The sequence below is a fragment of the Callorhinus ursinus genome, unplaced genomic scaffold (genome assembly GCF_003265705.2).
Source record: "Callorhinus ursinus isolate GAN/ISIS: 27379988/994484 unplaced genomic scaffold, GSC_fseal_2.0 scaffold1, whole genome shotgun sequence".
NCBI lineage: Eukaryota > Metazoa > Chordata > Mammalia > Carnivora > Otariidae > Callorhinus > Callorhinus ursinus.
Window position 1 is genome coordinate 129,600,828 of NW_027397063.1, and position 19,362 is coordinate 129,620,189.

The window sequence follows — 19,362 nt, forward strand, 5'->3', positions numbered from 1 at the left end:
TTTTGTGGCTTAGTGTCTAATGTCTCATGTTTGAAGCGTGTATAAAAATCACCTCTTAGTTTCCTTATCTGTAAGTGGCAGGGATCACCTTGTAAGAATGATGTGCCAGTATGCCCAGGAGTCGGGAGGTCTCCTGGGAATGGTGAGGGGGCCTGAGGAGTCACCTTGACTGGGGTGGGTGAAGAGAGGCTGAAGGGTGGGCTTTGCGGCAACCCTCCTCCCCTTCAGACAGAATAGCTGTACTTTTCCATGTCTTACAAATTGGGGTTCCCTGGGAGATTTCATTAGGAAAAGGGTTCTTTGTAAAAAAAAAAAAAAAATGTTAGCGAACCGCAGGCCCAGGTGATCCTCACTGATACTTTTCCCTTGAACATTCTATAAATTGCAAATAGTGCTTTCTGATATGAGAGCTTTGACTGGCTCCCTTGAGGGAGGGCTGGGAGACAGAGGAAGCCAGACTGGGGGCCCCCAGGGAGGGCCCGGGCACTGAGCACTGTAATATTAGTAGTGGTTACCATCAGATAGTGCCACCCCGACTGAGGCGCCTAGACAATAAGCCAGAGGCCCTGGGCCAAAGGGAGGCACAAAGACGGCATTCAAAAGACCCACTCTCACAGCTCGGGAGCATTTCTATAGACTTCACCAGACCCTGGCCCCACCGGAATGTCACCTGACAGCCAGAAAGCCATTTTTCACGGTTAGCTTTCAAACTGCTAAAAATAATAAACACAGAAAGGAAAGTGCTGACATAATCTTAACTGCAGAGACAAACTGAAACTGTTGTTATAATAATGTAAACAAACTGGGTTCCAAATTATAACCTAGCCTTCCAAACGGGCTGCTTGACATTACCAAACATCTGGGGACCAGTGGGAGAATTGAGGGCTTGTCTGGGAAGCAAGGGGGTGTGCACTGCGTAGGTGCCGAGCCCTATCCCACGGGCTCTAACCCACCGATTAGCTACTCCTGACACTTTCTTTTAGCACCCAAGGAAAAGGCAGTTGGAGAGGGCTTCTAGATCTTTCTGGAGCACAACTTCCCCACATAACAAATGAAATACGGCTCCTCTCTCTCTTTGTCCGATGATTACTCTTCTCACCCTAAATTAATTCTTGCAGACTTCCTTTTCTCCATTATGTTTTTCCAGCCCTTTTAATGTTTTATATTCCTCCTGAATACTTACAGAGGTCACAACTATGTTAAATAACAACAGCCGCAATGCCACAAATTAGAAGGTAATTCCCCTAGTGCTAAAAAGTGACAATTAATCATAAAGATCACGAGTCTGCAAACAGCCAAGTCAAGCCTGACATCTGACCTTCTGATCCATTAAATCACACGCAGAAGCTGGCACCCACGCAGGCCGGCCAATGGGAGGGAAACCGCAGATCTGGAAAAAAGGAAACACAAGAAGGTAAATAGAAATGTTTTTTTTTTTTTTAAGTTCCCCAACATTTGTTTAATCTGCAACTGCTCTTCTATCTATGCTTAAATAGGGTCCGGTTTCAGAGCTGTCTCTGATTCTGAATAAATGCAAATTAGACTGAGATAAAAACCTCATTCCAAAGGGGAGATGGTTTCAGAGAAAGGAACTTGAACACAGAAGTTTTAATAACACATTATAGGCATAGGACAACGTTTGTGGATCCCAAAGACCTACTTTGCTGTGGACAAGACTCACGAGCTTTGGACTGCCAGCCTGGGAAGATGGTTACAAGGCAAATGTAAATCTTAAACGTTTAGAGATTTTGTGCTAACGAAGGTACGGCTGGCCTCAGAGGATGGTTCCCAGGATAGGTCTCAACCAACAGAATCAGCCATGCCCTGTGGTGAAATGACAGGAATTCATCAGGGCCCGTATCCAGGCTTGGAACTATGGAGCTGTCTAGATTGTGTTCAGTGTGATTATGCTGGGGATACATCCCACACATATAAACAGGTGAAGGAGACAGCCACACAGACTGTGGCACCTAGTTGTTGAGCAGAAGATGGTTTGGAGAGTCTGTGTGAAGAATAAGTGAGAAGCTCCTTTTCAGTTAACTGTGGTCCCGCAATTTTTGTGGTTGTTGTGAGGAACTTAGAACTCAGAAAAACAGAGGTTAGTAGAGGAAATGTCTGCGTTCCTGCTGCCTCGAATAGGCCATTGATAAATTTTGTCGTAGCTGCTTTTTTTTAAATTAAAAAATAGAGAGCATAGGTATAATCTTGACAATCCCACTCTAAGGCCAGACCATGAATTTGTATTTTTCTAGTCCACTTTTTTTTTTTACATTTACATACAATATATGCATCCAGGACAATGAATAGTGTTTGTGCATTTCAAATTTAGCTCTATGATATGAATCTCTGTACGTGTGTATCTACCATTCTCCATTTTTGACTCTACATTGTCTATGTGAGAGCTAACCATGTTGGTCTGTCACATTCCCTGTAGCTGCCACATCAGATGAATATATGCTCAAGTCATTGTCTTTTCACTCAACACCCAACATTTATAGCACTATAAAAGCACTTGTTATATTATTAAAGTGATTGTTGGGTGTGTGTGGGTGTGCATGTGCATGTGCAGATGTGTGAGTTTCCTCTGTGATGGACTCTGAGCTCCTCAGGATGCTGTTGTGTCTTGTTTTCACAGTGGCTCTTTTACTCCATGACTCCAAGCAGAAGGGACACTCAGTGTGTTAAAAGGCAAAGCAGATTTGTTAAAAATTGATCGGCTTGTTATTCATTTTCCTCCCTCTTAAAACAACACGATGGAAGACTTTGGGGTTGTATTTATCTGCTTTCATCAGTCTCTGTCCATTGCTCTTGTAACAGACTTTAAATCCTAAGCCATCAATATCACCTAACTGTTGGCTAGAACATCAGAAAATTGGATAGCATGAGGCTGAAGACCAAGACATTTTTAAGAAGCATATTCTAAAAGCATTCTCAAAGAATAAATGGACAGGCCCAGGAAGAAGCTAGTGTTCGTAACTGTCATTGTGGCTTTATGTGAATATAAGTAACTATACATCACTATCCCTGACATTGATATTTAAAAACGAATGGTGTCTTTTGTTGGAAAATACTGGATCCCATTTATTTTTTGAGGGTATAAGTCTGATTTAGATTTTGAAGAATATATGTGAACCTGACTCAGTGAAAACAACCTAAAAATTCTCACGTCATGATTCATAATAATAAGCATTTTATACATAGCCTTTATTAAGAACATTTTGTGGGCTGGGTTGTGCCAATCTTTTACCTAATTTCACTTAGTTTAATCCTCTCACAATGATCATATGACCATTTTTCAGATGAGGAGAGGAGAGGCACAGGAAGGTTTAACATTTTTGCCCGAAGTCAAACAGTGAAGAAGCAGCTAGCCAGGAATTTCACCCTGGTAGTAAGATATCACGAATTACTAAGAACAGGCCCAGGTTTTAAGATAAAACTGCAGAGAAGGAAATTGAAAAACAGTGCGACTGAGGGTGCTTCCAAATTTTGCCATAATCCCTATAGACAGTATCTCTTTCATGGTGTGCCTCAAACCAAGAACAAACCAAATTAGAATACTCACTCTAATTAGACAAATTCAAATGATTTCTTAGTGATGAAGAAAATTTAAAGTAGCAAGGTCAAGCCCCAGACCTTTCCAACTTAAACATACCCATTTTTAATTCTTCTTCTCTTAAGAAAACTGGGGGCCGCGAATTTGCTCATGGCTCAAAGGAGCCTGCCCAGTTTGTTTACATGAGATTCAAAGCAAAAATGAGAATCACTCCCTGGGACAACTTTAGCCTAGAATGTGTGCTCTTTACACACTTTTAATTGGGGCACAAATATATTAACAATGTGGTTATTTTGTACTTTCAAAAGAATCTGTTTTGTAACTGATTCATGTTTATATTTGGAATATATTTATTTCTAGGCATGAAACAGTTCATTTTGTTGAGCCATTTGACCTGAGGTGAAGTTGGCACGATTTCCCGTGACTGCTCCCAATTAATGCAAATTGAAGGTTAAAGGATAAATAAAGTTCCTTTAACTTGGTTTATTAATATGTTATTTATAAATGGTTCTTTACTTCATCAATTTCTTTTTCAGTCAGTAACTATGTACAAATGAACCATTCCCAACAAACGAGCGAAAACACCATGTATATTTTATTGCAAAGTTTTTGTTTTAGAAGGGCTAATATGGCAAAAAAAAAAATAATGTCATCCGTCTATTTATCCATCTCTTTAGTGTCAGTTCTGAAGTCTGAGACAGACTCTATTGCATTATGGCCTACATTCTTCACCCTGCCCCCGTACCTACCTTTTTGTCACGTAACATTGCACTAAAGAGGCTGAATCTAGTTTACTGTCCCCTTTGAGTCTGGTTTTGGCCATATGACTTGCTTTGGCCAGGGGAACGTTAGCAGGTATGCTGCTTGTAGCAGTCTGAAAAAGTTCTTGTTATGCTCATGTGTTTTCTCTTGCTTCCCTGTGATTGCCATGAGAAGATGCGTCAGCTAGCCTGTCACAGTTGAGAGACACCAAATGAAGTTGACTCATGCCAGCTGTTTCTGCCAAGGCTATCCTGGATCAGCCTAGCCTAGTTAGGCCGTGTAAGTACAAGAGCCGAGGCAAGATGAGCAGAGCCACCTAGTTGACCTCCACCTAACACACATGAAGGAGTGGGCCCGGCTGGAAGTTGAAGAACCACCCAGCCAACCCTGAGACTCATAAACTTATAAATGCCAATTGCGTCTAACTATTGAGTTTTGAGGTTATTTGTTACTACCCCAAGTAACCCTATTCAATGCTACTGTGTACTAGATAACTGATACCAGACGTACGTCTGGTTCACTTAAGAAAAAAAAAAAAAGATGCCCACCTTGAAGATGGTTTAAAATTAGGTAATAAAATTCAGCAAATATCCACCAAATAAGCTGTATCACTCAGGGTTCAACCAGGAAATTATAAATTGGTCTAAGCATTTTTTTAAAAAGATTTTATCTATTTATTTGACAGAGAGAGAGTGAGAGCCTACACAAGCAGGGGGAGCTGGTTAGGCAACTCCCCACTGAGCAGGGAACCTGACACGGGACTCGATCCCAGGATCCTGGGAGCTGAAGGCAGATGCCCAACTGACTGAGCCACCCAGGCGCCCTGGTCTAAGCATTTAAATAGAAGGACTACAATGTAGGAATTTCATCACGCTGGTGAAGGGAAAGATGTAAAGGCCAACGGGAGAATGAGGCATCCAGAAACTGAATAATTGCAGGAAATCCTTGAGCTACAGGGCAAAAAAGAGTATCAATACTGGGGTCCTGGGGCCAAGGTCACCCAGCAGAAGCTCAAAGGGCCTCTCTAGTTGGAGCTGAAGTCCTAGAGGAGAGACACAGCCTTCATCTAAGATACTGTGTGAGGCAGGGCGTGTAGGGGAAGAAATACCCTGGCTTCTCTCTTCCTTCAGTCTTCCATTTTCCCTCCAGGGCTTTCCAGGGCTGGAACCCAAATGGAGACCAACTGGACTCAGGGACTGGGCCAGCACAACCCTCAGGGGCAAGCCTTTTGTAATGCAAGGGACGGAGCTGAGGGCAAAGCAGAAATACATCACCATGATGTGCAAGACACTATACAAGGTGTTATTCAGTGCTGAGGGCTACATCGGCAGAATACCGAGAATCAGAAAGACTGGGCTTGAAGGTTAGAAAGGGCCTGATAGATAAAAAGTGAGGGAGAGGATGTTCAGGTAGCAGAACTGTGGGAGCAAAGTGTAGGCAGTACTGGAGGAAATAGCATGTGTGCTGGTTCGTCTTAGAAGGTTGTGTATTTGGGAGGAGGAGGCAGGGGTGGGGAGGAGACGATGGGGCTACAAAAGTGAGAACTTGAAGGAGTCTGGATTCCAATCAGACCGGACCCCTGTCCTGAAGACAGCAGGAAATAAGATGGTTCTGAGCAGAGAGTAACATGTGCGTTTGGAGTGTTACTTTGCTAGAGATTGGAGGGACAAAGATTGGAGAGCGACAACTAGACTAGGGGTTTTTAATTAAGTGCAGACCTCAGAGAATTCACAACCTTTCTGAACAAACTGGCAGGACTTTGTACAAGCATTCAGTTTTCCGAGAGATGGTATGTAGCTTTCACATGGCTTTCAGTGGAGCCCATGACCCCTGATCCTATCAAAAATGGTAAGCACAGCAGCGGGGAAGCGATCTAGAAAGCTCCTATAAATACTTCTTTTAATGAAGATCAAAAATTTAACAGTAGCAGTGGTAATGGAAGGAGTAAACAGGCAAACATTTATGAGGCACTATCTAAACAAATAATCTACATGAATGTGAACAGAAATAAAATGAGAATGAGAGATGCTAAAGGGTTTAACTCTGGGCTAGATCTGTCTGCTGTTCCTTTCCCTCCCCATATAAAACAGAGAAAAGCAATCCATGCAACTGAGATACCACCCACGTTCATTCATCACAGATATCACTAATCAAATGCAGCCTTTCCTTATTGCTGAGTCTAAACACCATCTCTAAATCTTTCTCAAATAGCACCTCAGGCAAACCACTACCTTGTTCTTTAGAGCAACTATTTTTCTTCATTGTACTGACTATTCTTTAGTTTCATATGGATGAATTACCAATGAATGGCTATATTTGGAAGAACATTTTACATACTGATATGATCTGTGTATATGTATTATATCCATATTTCCCACATATGGGAAACTTACTTATATACAGTTGGGCCACTATCTAGATGTTACCCAAGTTCATGAGTCTATTTAATGTTAACTTAAACCAATTAACACAGATTTAAATAAAGCTGAATTGCGGGGGGAGGGGGACTTGGATCCACGAAACTTTATTTTATTATGAAATTATCATCATAAAATTTTGAAATTAGCACATTACTACCATCAGTTACTAGTATCTTCACTGGTAAATTCTTAACCCCAATCACAGGCAAGTAGGTGTACAGTATTACCATGAGCCATCCTCTTGTCAGTCTGGTGACCTTTGGTTTGGTATCTGAATGGCACTACGGTGGTGTTCTCACCTTGGGGTGTTTTCTAGCTGACATTTGCAAAGAGGTGTCGTTATCAGAGTTACTTTCTATATGGGACCATAATAAAGACAGATTCAGAAAAAGCCAAATTTTTTTCTACTTGGAGTTTTTGTTTGTTTGTTTGTTTGTTTTGCTCTGTTTTTTAAAGGAGATAGAGGTTTATTGACTACACTGCAAGGGAACAGAAGGCAGGACAGCAAAGGAGAAACTGCCTCTTTTCTACTTGGAGTTTTGATCAGCAAGAAGATAATTACTATCCATGTTAATATGAAGACTTTCTCTGCTCACCTCAACCCCAAACCCCAAAGTCTGATCTGTTCAATTCCAAGCAACTTTTGGAAAATTGTCTATATACAAAAATATTCCTAGAAAAAAAACCCCATCTCTAAATGTAAAAAATTCCTGGCAGTAATTATTTGACCATGACCCACAATAAAAGGTATGGTTTAATCTGCAACACAAGTACATATATATAGATGTGTGTGTATATATCTAAGTAAAACAGAAGTCTTACAAAATAATATTCTTACTTCTGTCTTGCACTTGGATATTTTCTATTCCTTTCAACTCTATCTTTTCCTATTCTGTTGTATATACTATTTCATTAAAGAAAAGTTAGCAATGATCTCCTAAATTGATTTCATTACCCTTTAATAGGGCACAGCCCACAGTTTGAAAAACATTACTGTAGCAAAATGACTAAAGTACTGTAACTTTATTCACCGATGTAAACATATTCACAAAAGACCAATCCTGAGCAACCGCAGGGGGAAAAAACATCTCTTGGCTCTCTCCCTGGCATCCTGGATGAAGCCAAGGTTTGTTGGGCCAACTTTTGTACTTTGTGGTTGACAATGACTGCAAACTGAAAGGCAGAGATCAAATCCTCACTCTCCTGCTCGACACATCTCTTCCGCTGGGTAATTTAACTGTGCAAGTATCAAGCTACTCAATTTTGCTGTCATTTACTCTTCTTTTCCCAACAGCAATGGAAACACAGGATCGGTTTACTGTTGTCTCTCTTTGGTAGAATTAGATTATTCTCCCTCCTGCCCCTTTAAACAAAGATGGCATTCATCACCCCAGAGAAGCACCCCTGGAGGATCTCCAAACAAAGCATGGCAGGGAAGCCGCTACCCATGAAGGAGCAAGAGCAGAAGCTGGGCACTGAGGCTGTCAGTCCAGATTCTATACCAGAATGAACTTGGTGATGATTCTTTTGATTGAGAGAACACAACTGTAATTGGAGCAACATAATTAACAGTAATAACAAACAACAAAAGAGACCATAAAAGGCTATATATCTCCAAATCCAGTGGTATCTACCAAAAGAAAGCTATTTATTCAAAATAATTAAAATCCATTTTCTCTAAAAGGAAAAAAATGAACAAATACCCCAAATCATCACATCAGAGATCCTTTGGAGGCCTTCTTGCCTGTATTGTGGTATTGGAATATTCTTTCTTACATGTGACTTCTTTGACATTCATTCACCTTGATATTCATTTGCTCACTGTGTACTCTCCTCCCTCACCTTTACCCATTCAACTAGTAAAACATTAGTGAGAGCATTAAAAGCCTGATGTTTTACATGTTCTTTTATTCAGTATTTCTACTTCTCAGAATTTATCTTAAATAAATGATTATGGCTATATACTAAGCTAAAATGACAAAGATGTTCATGTGGTATTATCTATAATGGCAAAAGACTCAAAGGATACAATTAATTGCCAGAAGATGTAATCTTTGGGTGGTTGGATTATTGGTGATTTAAATTTTACTCTGTATACCTACCTCTATTTTCCAAATTTTCCAAAATAAAAATAAAATAAAAGATTAAAAATAACACATCTGTGCTTAGTACTGAGACACTGGTGAATCTCCAGGTAGAAGATTTTCACCAGGCCAAAGGATGCACATATTTTATCATGCCCTGAGACACCACCTAGTATCTACCTCACTTCCTCAATGGTAAAATGGGCCTGATAATAGTACCCAATTCATAAAGTTGTGATGAAGAGTAAATTCAATAAATCAAGTACTAAAATATGTGAAGTGCTTAGAACTGTGTCTGGCACAGATAAACATGATATATATTAGATGTCATTGTTATTATTATACTGGCCCAAGAACGTGGAAGACATTTTTTTTTTTTTAGTTCCATGCTGAATCCAATGCAAAGGCCCGGGAAAAGATGGGTTTGGCCCAAATGCCCTCAGAGTTATGCTCTGCATTTGGAGAATCAAAATTGGGCGTAAGGAAACTTTTGGTGGTAATGGATATGTTCATTATATTGATTGTGGTGATGTTTTAACAGTGTATACATATGTCAAACTCTACCAAATTGTATATTTTATATACACTCAGTTTATTTTATATCAATCAGTCCTCAATAAAGTTGTTTAAAAATGAAGACAAAATGAAAACTTTTTCAGATAAGCAATTCTAAGAGAATTTTCTACCAGCAGACCAATGTTAAAAAAAAAAAAAAAAAAGAAAAAAAGAAAAAAAAAAAATCCAGATGGGAACTTGGAAATACAGGAAGGAATGATGAGCAATAAAAATGGCAAATGTGCAGCAAATCTAAATGAATATTAACTCTTTAAAACAATAATTGTAATTTCTTATAGTTTAAAAATGTATGTAAGATTGAACTATATGCAATAATAACACAAAAGGTGGGAGGGATAAGTGGAATTAAAATGGTCTAAGTCCCTTACATTTCCTGGAAAGTAGTAAGTCATGGTTTATATTATATACCAATAAATTAATGATACAATTTGTAATTTTTAGTGGAAGCACTAAAAAAAAAGTAAAAGAATATATGACTAAGAAACCAATTGAGACAAAGCACCTTATTAATTTAAAAAAGGAAACAAAGTAGAGGAAAATAAACACTAAACAGCTGGGGCAAATAAAAAAATCAAAGAGTAATATCATAGGTTATAACCCCAATATATCAGTACTTGCACGAAATACAAAGAGACTAAACACTTCAAGTAATATATATGTATTAAATTGAAAAAAAAAGTCCTAGTTAAATGCTGCTTAAATGAGACACATTTTGGATATAAGAACACATTTGAAAGAGAAAAAGGATTGGAGAAATTCATATAAATTGTACTTATATCAGACACATAAACTTAATGATAAGAAATATTGTTAGAGATACAAAGGGATATTGCATAATGGTAAAAAAATCAATCCACAGGAAGACATAACGATTTAAAATCTGAACACACCTGATAACAAAGTCTCAAAATATATAAAGCCAACATGGCTAAAACTAAAAAAAAAAAAAAAAAAAAAAAAAAAAGGAAGCAAATCCACAGAGTGGAAGATTTCAATGTACCTCTATCAGTAACTGGTAGAATGTTCTTTTTAAGATGAATTAGGATATAGATCTGGATAATGTGATTACTAAATTTGACTTAATCTATTTAGAACATTGTGACCAACAACTATAGAATACACAGAATGCACATTAAACATTTACCAAAATTTAGCATTTTCTGGGCAACAAATAAACCTGGAAAAATTTCAAAGATCAAAAATCATATCGAGTATGTTCTCTAACCACAAGGAATTAAGCTAGAAATTGATAATAAAACAATAACTAAAAAAATCACAAACGTTTGAAATTAATTAAGCTGTATACTTCTAATTACCTCATGGGTTAAGGTAAAGCACAGTGAAAATTAAACAATATTATGAACCAAAATGTGAAGAAAACATGGCATATCAAAATATGTAAGCTGCTTGGGGCACCTGGGTGGCTCAGTTGGTTAAGTGACCAACTCTTGGTTTGGGCTCAGGTCATGATCTTGGGGTCCTGGGATTGAGCCCCCATGTCAGGTTCTGTGTTCAGCAGGAAGTCTGCTTGTTCCTCTCCTTCCCCCTCTGCCCCTCCCCCATTCTCTCTCTCTCTCTCTCTATCTCTCTCTCTCTCATGTGCATGCACACACACACACTCTTTCTCTCTAATAAATGGATAAATAAAATCTAAAAAAAAAAATGTGTAAGCTGCAGCTAAAAGTGTCCTTGGAAGGAAATGCATATACTTAAATGCATCCACTAGAAAAAAAGGAAGCCTGAAAATTAATGACTTATCTATCTCGTTAAGTCATAAAGACAATACCAAAGTAGAAGAAAAATAATAACTAGAAATTAATGATATGGAAAACAGAGATGTAATAGAGAAAATAACCCAAGCCAAAAATTTCTTCTTGAAAAATACTAACAAAACCCATAAGCCTGTAGCCAGGTTAATCGAGAAAAAAGAAGAGGAGGCAAAAAATTACAAATATGGAATAAAAAAGGGCTTCACTATAGATTTTAGAGACATTAAAAAGATAAGAGGATCTATGAATACTTTATGGCAATATTTTGAAAATATTGCTGAAATGGATAAAACACCAAAAAAAATTTGCCCAAACAGGAAAATAATAATAAAATTTGCCCAAACAGGAAAATAAACAAGAAAATAATAATGTGAATAGTCCTATATCCTTTAAGAAATTGATTTTTTTGTACTTAAAAATTTCCTCACAAAATATTCTCCAGTCCTGAACAGCTTTATTGGTGAATTTTACCACACACTTAAGGGGAACACCACACCAATCTTCCATAGTTTACCCATAATATAGAAAAAGAGGGATCATATCTCAGTTCATTATATGAAACTCATTTTATGAGGTCAACATAGTCTTGATCCCATAACTCAGCAAGAACATTACAAAAAATAACTTTACAAACTAATATCCCATATGAATTTAGGAGAAAGATACTAAACAAAATATTAGCAAACTGAATTCTGAGATGTTTTTTAAGTGATCCACATTATGAGCAAGAGGAATTTATTCTAGAAATAGAATGTTGGTTTAAAATTCAAAAATCAATGTAAAGCATCCTATTAACAGAAAAGTGGAAAAAAGCATATGATTATCTCAATGGATATGGAAAAAAGCATTTGCTATCATTCAAATCTATTCACGATAACCACTCTCAGCAAACTAGGATTTGAAGGAAACTTTCTCAATGTGATGAAACCTATAACAAACATCTTACTTAATGATAAATATTGAAAATTTGCTCTTAGACTAGGAAACATTCAAAGATACCTTCTATAACCATCTTTATTAAACATTATGCTAGAGGTCCTAGCTACTGCAATAAGGAAAAAAAAAAGACTGAACAAAAAGAAGAGATAAAAGCACTGTTATTCTCTGACATTATAATTTGTATGAGAAAACCCAAAATATATACAAAGAAATTATTAAAACTAGTAAGTGTATTTAGCGAGGTCACTGGATATAGCATCAACATACACAATTCAATTGGATTGCTATAGAGCAACAACAAACAGAAAATAAAATTCAGTAAATTATAAAATTTATGTTAGCATAAAAATATAAAAAATCTAAAAATTAAATCTAATAAAAAGATATGAGAGACCTCTACACAGAAAACCACACAACCTTACTGAAAATAAGAAAGAAGGTGCGAGTACACAATTATAGATTGGAAGAATCAGTATTGTAAAGAGATCGATTCTCCCCAAATTAGTTCAATATAATCCCTATCAAAATCACATAAATACTTTTTAGTGGAAGTTAGCAAACCAATTCTAAAGTTTATGTGGAAAAGCAATGAGCCAAGAAGGCAACATTGAGAAAGAACATGTGAGGACTTAATACTACCTGTTTCAGTATTATGAATCTACATTAACCAACATAGTATGGTTGACATAAGGATAAACAAATAGAGCAAAAGAACTCAAAAGAGAGTCTAGAAACAGACCCACCCATATATCATCATTGATCATTAAAGATGACTGCATTGCGGCAAGAATAAGTAGAGGTAGGTATCATTGACTTCACAGGACACAGAAAAATCAATTCCAGGTGGATTGTTGGTCTAAATGTAACATAGGTAAATATATTAATGATTTTTAGGTAACAAAAATTTCTTAAACATGCCACAAAAAGCACTAACAAGAAAGGAAAAAAGAGATAAATAAAGAAAAAAGAAACAAAATAAAAACAGAAATGAACAACAATAAAGGAAAAATAAGTAATTAAAGTTAGGAATTTCTGCTCACCATAATGAGAGAAGTGCCAAATAATATTTGCAATATATATGGCTGACAAAGGAATCACATTCAGAATATATATATAATCCAATAAAAAATAGCCAAAGACTGGGTATCCTCACATGAGTGGATATTCAAGTGCAAACAGGCATGTAAAAAAGTGCTCAACCTCCTCATTTATCAAGGAAATGCAAATTAAAAACACAAGGAAGTATCTATACACTCCACTGGATGGCTAAAATAAAAAATACTGCCAATACCTAGTGTTGGAGAAGATAGGGAGAAATGGGAAGTCTTACACACTGCTGGTGAGAATATAATCATTTTAACCTTTCTACAGTATCTCCTGAAACTGAATATACGGTTATGAACCAGAAATTCCAACCTCAAAGCCAATGAAAGTGTGTACACATGTTCAGTAATAACCCATGTAAAAATGCCCAGAGCTGCACTTTTCATAACAGCCAAAAGCTGGAAACAATTAAAATATTCACCATAGTTGAATGGAGAAAAAGTTGCAATATGTATACAATGGAAAATAAATCACCAGTGATGGAATATCTCACAAACATAATATTGAACAAAATAAATCAGACACAGAAATGCATCCTATGTGAGCCTTTTATATAAAGTTCAAAACAGAGCAAAATTAATCTCTAGTTTTAGAACTCAGGAGAGTTCAGTCTTTTGGGGAGAGAATGAATGGCGGCATGAAGAGTGTGTCCTTCCTGTCAGTGTTCCATTTCGGGATCTAACTAGTGGTTACATTGGTGTATATGTTTTGTGAAAACTTATCAAGCTGTATGTTAATGATTTGTATACTGAATTGCAACACATTAATGGTCCATGAAACCATCTTAGTAAGTGACCACCATTTTTTTTAAAGATTTTATTTATTTATTTGACAGAGAGAGAGACGGCGAGAGAGGGAACACGAGCAGGGGGAGTGGGAGAGGGAGAAGCAGGCTTCCCGCTGAGCAGGGAGCCCGATGTGGGGCTCGATCCCAGGACCCTGGGATCATGACCTGAGCCGAAGGCAGACGCTTAACGACTGAGCCATCCAGGCGACCTGTGACCACCATTTTTAATAGAATGTATGTATGTGTTTTAATGGAATGTATGTGCATGTTCTGCTTCAAAGCATAAGTTTATGAAAACTTTAAGAAATATCACATGTGTGTTTCCTCCTTAGTATTAATAAGAACACAGACAGACATGGTAAGGAATTATGATAGGATCTAAAGCATACATCAGGGGAAATTTCAGACATCTTGCAAAATGTAGAGCTATGCTGTCACCTATATGGGGTGGGAGAAGGGAGGAGGCTGAAAGAAACAGCTTTAAGTTACCAGGGTTTCTTGTAAAGGAGTTGTAGAGTATGTTATTCATTTTTTCTCTTTGTGAAGAATAGGGAAAATTGTTCTTGCAGGAGATGAGCAGCAACAATTGTGTAACTAATGTCTTCCCTCTTCTCATTGACTTCTAGAAAACTCAGCCCTAGATACGTGTGTACTTGTAGGACAGAGTTTTTCACACTTTCTTTTACTATGACCATGATAAGAAGCACATTTTATATCACGACCCAATACACAAAGACACACATAAACTTGAAACACACGTCTTTAGTGAATAAATGACCTGACTTTGTGCAATGCCCTGTGATATTTTCTGTTCTACTCTGTTCTAACCTTCACATCCTATTTCATTAAAAATGGTGACCACTTACTAGATGGAGTCATGGACCATTAATGTGTTGTTGCAACTAAGTTCGAGAAACAAGTCCAGAGTTCCTGGCAAATGTTAGGCATACAGTAAAACACTATTAAATGAATAATGGTATACATTCTGCATATTAACCTAACCTCCAGCTTGTTTTTAGTGTCTATCCTTGTTTTCCTTTGCCTTCTTGTTCTTTTTCTTTTGTAATGTATGTTAACTTATTATAGTGTACGTGTCTTTATAAGTTGTCATAATCTTTTCCAGAACAAGTCCTTAACGCTTTCAAAGTCACACTGTAAATCAGTCAGAGCAAAGCCAGGAGAGGAAAGGTCCTCCAAAGGTGCCGGGTTGTGCTTCTCTGGGAATAGGAAGCTCAATACCTGTAAGAGAGACACTTCCTGTCCCACCACCGTAACAATGTCTGCAGCACCAGTGAACAGGAGAGCAGATGGCAACTGGGATGAAGTGACAGGAGCTCACCTCTAACCTTACAGGGGACCACATATACTCTTGCTTTCCATGAAGTTCTCTTGCATTTCCGACAGCTGGGAGAGAGAGAGCCAGCTCATTCTGAGAAACACAAAGACACTTTTTGAAAGAGGAACAAAGAGTTCTGCAATTGACAGTGAAGAATGGTGTGAGCATCTATGTGCATCACTGTGATAAAGGAGTTCATGGTCTTGAGTTTCCTTTCTCTCTCTTTACAGGGTGTAAAGTCTTTCTCAGACATTGAAACTGTGTGTCTACAGAAGAGCTAGCAAACATGTTGGAAGGAACTCACTGGGGCATGTGAGAATAAACTTGATCTTTCTGGTGCAGGAACAAATTTCACCTTAATAAAACTTTTATTTTAAAATTCTGTCCTTTTTTTTTTTTAAGATTTATTTATTTGACAGAGAGAGAACACAAGCAGGGGGAGTGGGAGAGGGAGAAGCAGGCTTCCTGCAGAGCAGGGAGCCCGATGCAGGGCTCGATCCCAGGACCCTGGGATCATGACCTGAGCCGAAGGCAGACGCTTAACGACTGAGCCACCCAGGCGCCCCGTCCTATGGAACATAACTTTCTCTACAAAAGGTTCTTGGATCATTTTTGGGCAAGTGCCATCCTGGCTTATTTTCCACACCCAAAGAAAGGAAAACATGGTTTAGGACAACCACTATGGTGCAATTTGGTAATGCTGTCCTTGGGAGGATAAGGTTGTGGGCCAAAGAGGGATGTGAACCCGACTGGTCATTCCTTTCGCAAAAAAAGATTCACAGATGATAAGGAATTTAACAGGGCTGAAATGGATCACTTCTTTTCTAGGAAATGGATCCTAAGCTTTGTTTCTACTTTAGCTCTAAGAAAGCATGGATGCGTCCAGGGAAATAACCAAAAAATACAGACTATGATTTTCGGGCACCGATGTCTACAGAAGTATTTGTCTTAGTAATACGAAATCAGAAGCAGCCGGTAAGTTCCAAACTGGGGGGGGGGGGGGTACTTTAAAAAGTACTTGTGTAGCCATTAAAGCTAGTACTTACAAATCACAACATGAGAAATACAATAGCATGTTAAAATGTAAAAGCAGGTCAAAAACTATACACACAAATATGAGTTCAACCGTTTTTTAAGCGTAAGGGTAAATATTATATATGCATAGAGAAAGATTCATAGAAACATTCCAAAATGTTAAGAGGAACTATAAACAGCAGCTAGCGAAATCAAGGATGAATATTAAATGTCTTTATTCTTTTTTTGTTGTTCAAAGTTTCCAGTATAGGCACGGATTGCTTTTACAGCTAGATAAATAAAAGCCCTTGTAAAAAATGTAATGATGCATTTCTTTATAAATTCTAGTTTGTTGATTCATTGATTCATAAATATCTGGAAACTTTGTCCATTTTCTCTTTAATGACCACTTCAGTAGTTAAATTTCTAGCTTAACATGGAGAAAAGGAAGACTGGATAGATCACTGAATCTTATGCAAAGTAAAATGAAACATGGCTTCTTAGCTTCTGGACATACCCTGCATGAAGGAAGACCACGTTTAAAAAAAAAACTCTTTTTCTTATATACATATATTGTTCACATGGGCTGTAAGGACTAATTTAAAACTATAGTTTATAAATAACATTAAAGGTTTAGATGGTCTAGCTGAAAGCCTGCACAGTTAGCGTGAACACGCTCATGAATTCCCTCAGCATAAATCCCCAGTCCTACAGCAATTAATGTTGTCCAGCTGGTGTCAGGCAAAAGTGAGCAAGAGAGTAATCTCTATAGTGCTTTGAAAGGAAATGAAAGCAGTACAAAGAAATGAGGCTACCATATTGAAGCCAGTGCACATGCTAAAGCATTTCCATTTTTCATGTGGTTTCTAGTTACTTTGTCATTTTCCTGAACCATGACTGTCAGTATGGTGTACCACAAAAGGCTCACTGTGACACTGGCAGATGCAGAAGGAAAGAGTACAGGATAATCTGTTTAATCATTTATTCCTGACTTTATATATTTGACAGGTAATTCCATATTGTAAAAAAGAAATGAGAAACCCCTATACAACCTTGCTACTAGCAAGCCACTTAATTAAGAAGTCCATTTAAAAAAATTCTTAATTTAAATAAAGCACAATCTAATAAAGTCCACGTAGCAAATTATAAATACTGAGACTTTGGCAATGAAGCTACCACAATCCTTTGCTACACTTTGCTAAAGTTTTTTAAACGACTTCTCAGTAATGGGGACGGGTACACCACCCACAAGATGGCCGTCTTATGCCCTGCTCTCAAAGCTTCTAAGCCAAGAGTTTTAACGGAACTGGAGATACTATCACAAATTAGATAGAAACATGTTTACTTTGGGAAAACATGTGAGGCATAAAGAGCCGGGAAGGTAAACTTCTCCAACACTTTGGAACATCGTCCAGCCTTTAGGCTAAGACTTACTACTGACTGGGAACTGACATTTGGTTCATAATGATGTGATCTGTCCGGGTGTCTGATCTCAAAGACAGGGTTATAGTGTCAACCTGTGAGTAAAAGTGATAATGTTAGATAAAGACTTTGGTTTGGGAATAAGACTACAAATCCCCTATGGTTGTGAAGATTTCCATGCTCATCTACCCTCCCTTGTCCCCACTCCAGGCAGCTCCAAGCCCATTCCATGGAAGCTCTGGGTGGTTCTCATGATTCTTTGGCAAGGAGCGGGGGGTAGATCATAGAATGCTCATGATCTAAGGGTCAGGGATTTATCTGTAAGTCCACAATGATATAAATACCACCATGGATAAATAAATAAGTAGGAGAAAAGTGAAAGCTCTTCTTCAGAGTAGAATGCCAACTAATAAATACAGAAGGAATGATGGAGTTGGAAAACCATCACTGGAAGCTAACATTAGTGGGTGAACATTTGAAGAGGAAAATGGTATTTGTATAGTTTCAAGGTATTTGCACCTTACCCAAGTGATCAAAACTAACATTACCAATAGTGGAATAAACTGACATCATGTGTTTCCTGATACAACTCACTGAGAAGGACACAAGATCACTATTGTGATATTCCTTCCTTTCAAAAATATACTACGGGAATCCAATATTGAGGAAACATCAGAAATCCAAGCTGAGAGACATTCCACAAAAAGAACTGATCTGTACCCTCCAAAAATGTCAAGGTCAAGAAACATAAAGGCTGAGGAATTATTTCAGAATAGAGAAGTCAAGGAGACAATTGCATGCAGCATGATATTGTGGAATGGATCCCGACTGGGAAAAAGTTGTTATCAAGAATATTATTGGACAACTGGCAAAATTTGAATATGGAATGTCGATTGATAGGATCATATCATTGTTGGACTTCCTAGGTTTAATAACTATATTGTGATTACGTAGGAGACTGGCTTTGTTCTTAGGGAATGTGTGCTGAAGCATTTAGGTGTGAGGGCAAAAAAAGACAGCAAGGTGGGGAACAGAGATTTAATGGTACAGAGAATAGGGCCAACTGGGGTGAGGTCGACTGGGAAGTGAGTATCAGTATATTCAACAGGAGGGAGAAAGGATACGCACAAGATACACACACACACACACACACACACACACACACACACACAAACACACACAGCCCCATTCCAGGGGCAGCTCGGGGATTTGGGGGAGCTTCTGTAATCTCAGCAATTATAATGTAGACAGGCGTCTTATTCTGAAAACTCCTAAACTTCAGCTTTGTGACTGGCATTGCTGCCTCCTGGGATGAGGGAAACGATGGTGTTTCTCATAATTTATTTGTTTGTTCGCATTTAATACTTGGCTTGAAGATAGAACTCTGATGACATCTGTCCCAGGAATCTATGATCTGCAGGGCTTCCCAAGACCTGTTTCCCAGTCCCTCCCACTTTAGGGCAACTCTCTAACATACTGCAAGGTGAGTGTCATTTGCCCCCTGTGGTAGGCTTGTTCAGAGGGTTTGTTTAGAATAGGTTGCTTTTGCTAGTGCATTTTTGCAACTACAGTGAATCATTCTCTAAATGGTGCCTT

The 19,362-nt window shown here is 38.0% G+C and overlaps 1 protein-coding gene across 13 annotated transcripts in view; it reads right to left on the minus strand.

Annotated features, from left to right (window-relative positions):
- THRB (thyroid hormone receptor beta) overlaps window positions 1-19,362 on the minus strand; it is a 371,178-nt gene that overhangs the window by 208,813 nt on the left and 143,003 nt on the right. For all 13 annotated transcript variants that reach the window (XM_073900899.1, XM_073900893.1, XM_073900904.1 and 10 more), the window contains one exon: window positions 1,319-1,390. The gene's annotated coding sequence lies outside the window, so the exon portion shown is untranslated. The remainder of the gene's footprint in view (window positions 1-1,318; window positions 1,391-19,362) is intronic.